Source organism: Lucilia cuprina, chromosome 5 (genome assembly GCF_022045245.1).
Source record: "Lucilia cuprina isolate Lc7/37 chromosome 5, ASM2204524v1, whole genome shotgun sequence".
In the NCBI taxonomy this organism is placed as follows: Eukaryota; Metazoa; Arthropoda; class Insecta; order Diptera; family Calliphoridae; genus Lucilia; species Lucilia cuprina.
Window position 1 is genome coordinate 63,340,727 of NC_060953.1, and position 3,335 is coordinate 63,344,061.

Consider the following 3,335-nt stretch of genomic DNA (forward strand, 5'->3'; position numbering starts at 1 on the left):
CCCCCCCCCCCCCCCAAAAAATAAATTTTTTTATATTTAAATCCTTTACATTAAACACCATACCACTGTTAGCTCAGCACAAAATAGTTGTCTTCAGTTTATTGGCAGAAAAATATATTCAATGTTTATTTTTTTTTTAATTTTATTTGATATTTTTCCAACAACTTTGTTGTATCATTATCATCACTTACTTACTGGCAATGACACAGAAATAAAAAATAACAAATATCAAACGAAAAAAATTGTATTTTAATATAGATTTTCACTTTTTTCTGCCTGTACTCCAAAAAAAATAGAAAAAAATATTTCATACGTGTTTGTATTTAAAATTCAGAGATGAGTTTGTATATTTTTTATTACTTGTCCATGTTCTATTTAATACTTTTCAAATTATTATCACTAAAAAAATACTACAAAAATACGTAGAAAGAAAAAGTAAAAAAAAAAATTGCCAACTTTTGACATTTTATTTACTTTTGCTGATAATAGACAAGAATGTTATTTGCTTTAAATCTATTTTTAATGTTATTTTTAGGAATCTTGGAGAAAAATAGAAAAAAGATCAAAAGTAATAAAAATTTAGTGAAACTAAAAATCGCAAGCCCTTTCTTTTGCACATTTTAAATGAAATCACAAGTTTTTATAGCTAATTCTTAAATTGCAGCAAAAACCCAACAGTTTTTAAGCAATTACTTTACTGTCCTAAGGTAATGCACAAAGTTTCGAAAAAATATATTATAAACCCGACTGTAGGCTATACTGTACTATACTAACCAGCAAAAAAAGAACTTCCAAAGAAGCGAAAAAGAAGTATAATTTACTCCATGGAACTAAAAAAAAGACCTGAAGAAGTGATGATTTTAACACAGGCTTGTCATAGAAAGGATGTTTTTTATTTGACTCCAAATTCACTACATTAAATTATATAATACAACTAAATTTACTTAAATATTACTAACATAAATAAATGACATGCATTTATCAATCAATAAAATGGGTTTAATTAGAACAATTTTGGTACAAAACAATATACTTTTAATTTTAAACAAAATTGTATTCTTTTCGCTTCTTTGGAAGTCAATAAACACCACCACCACAGAAGGTAAAAAAATCGCTTAGTGCTACTTTTTATGTTATTCTTTTGGAAGTTCTTCGTTTTATTTTTGCTGTGTATAGACCTGCCTATAGACTATACTACAGAAAAGACTAGACTGTAGACTAGACTATAGACTAGATTAGACTATAGTTCAGTTCTTGCTCAGTTCTAGTTCAGTTCTAGTTCAGTTGTAGTTCGGTTGTAGTTCAGTTCGGTTCTAGTTCAGTTCTAGTTCAATTCTAGTTCAATTCTAGTTCAGTTTTTGTTCAGTTCTAGTTCAGTTCTAGTTCAGTTCTAGTTCAGTTCTAGTTCAGTTCTAGTTCAGTTCTAGTTCAGTTCTAGTTCAGTTCTAGTTCAGTTCTAGTTCAGTTCTAGTTCAGTTCTAGTTCAGTTCTAGTTCAGTTCTAGTTCAGTTCTAGTTCAGTTCTAGTTCAGTTCTAGTTCAGTTCTAGTTCAGTTCTAGTTCAGTTCTAGTTCAGTTCTAGTTCAGTTCTAGTTCAGTTCTAGTTCAGTTCTAGTTCAGTTCTAGTTCAGCTCTAGTTCAGTTCTAGTTCAGTTCTAGTTCAGTTCTGGTTCAGTTCTAGTTCAGTTCTTGTTCAGTTCTAGTTCAATCATATCTCTGCAAGTGTTTCAAGTCCTAAATTCGAGACAAACATCCCAAACTTACAGGGCATTATTTAGTATAAAATTTTATGTTTGGTACAAATTTGTTTGAGTATGTGATTTTATTTTTATCGAAATCCCATTAAATAGTTGGATGATTTGGTTTGTTCGTAACGTTTTCTTCTCTTTTCTATCTCTATTCATATTATTAACCCTTGAAATGCAAACGTTTTCAAGTGTTATAGACTCATTGATAACTGTCATTATCTTTATCAAATGTCATTACAAGTGGTACTAATGTATGTTTGTATGATGGAGGTACTACACACATACTTGTAAGTTTAATTCATACATGTCTACTTACTATTTATACTTAATTGGTATGAATGTTTTTGGTATACCAACAGATACTGAAGAACATCACTTAAATATACATATATGGAGAGAGAGAGAGCATGAGTGTTTGAATTTGTTATATTAGGGTGGTCACATGTATTTTTTCCTAAAAACATAAATTATAATTCATTTACTCGTTACTCATTTCAACAAAGTCAATGTTCTTTAATTAAAGAACAAAATTCCACACTTATTACACCCTCAATTTTTTGGCCACTTAAAGACACAACCATTTATTCATTCATAACTTTTATAAAAAAACAAAAGTACTTAAAACAAGAAAAAGAAATTAATTTCAATTCACACTCACCCATAATTGTTTTAAATTAATATTCAAATTTTATTTCATAAAGTATTAAATATAAAAAAAAAAAAACTTGAAAAATGATTCGAAAAATTTTGATGTTGTTAACGTTTGTCGTCTCAACTGAGACTATAAAGAGGGTCTAGTTTAGTTCACTGCTCTTGCTACTCACTTCACTTTTCAAAGAAAAAATTTAATTATAATTAAATTAAACACATATTTTATTTTTTTGTTTTTGTCTGAAAAAAACCCACAATTTAAAAAAAAAATTAAATAATCAATAACAATAATAAAACACAAACAAAATTTGTCATTTTTCTAATATGACAACAACTCTGATGGCGTCGTCGACAACAGAGACAATGAGCGACAACGTCACGACGATAACGGATTTCAATTTTTATTCATTAATTCTTTCGGTTAGGTTTTTTTTTAAAATTGTTTAATACTTTTTTTAAAACACCGCTCTTCATGTTGGTACGACTACGACTACAACCGTTTTGAGAGTGTTGTTTAATAATTGATATTGACACTGAAAAGCAAATCAAGCGTTAATTAATGTGTCATTAATATGAAAAACAATACAAATAATAGAAAAAAATATTACAAACATTTAACAAACGGAAGATAAAACAAATAAAAAAAATTTAAATAGAAAAAAAAAACTTTAAAGAACCAACACGAACGTGAAAGGTATAAAAAGAAATCGAAAAGATTTTTTATTATTTTTGATTGGAATCTAAAGAGACAAAATAATAGTACGCAATATTTGAACATTAGGATGGCGCTATAAATATGTTAACGATTTCGAAACTTTATGTTAATTTTGAACTGAACTAGATCTGAACTAGAACTGAACTAGAACTGAACTAGAACTGTACTAGAACTGAACTAGAACTGAACTAGAACTGAACTAGAACTGAACTAGAACTGAAC

The 3,335-nt window shown here is 28.1% G+C and overlaps 1 protein-coding gene across 2 annotated transcripts in view; it reads right to left on the bottom strand.

Annotated features, from left to right (window-relative positions):
* LOC111677792 (bifunctional heparan sulfate N-deacetylase/N-sulfotransferase) overlaps positions 1-3,335 on the bottom strand; it is a 69,369-nt gene that overhangs the window by 57,885 nt on the left and 8,149 nt on the right. Inside the window, exon 1 of one of the 2 annotated variants that reach the window (XM_046953297.1) lies at positions 2,406-2,548. The exons of the other annotated variant lie outside the window; for it this stretch is intronic. The gene's annotated coding sequence lies outside the window, so the exon portion shown is untranslated. Of the gene's footprint in view, positions 1-2,405; positions 2,549-3,335 lie in introns of those variants that run through there. 2 annotated transcript variants of the gene reach the window in all.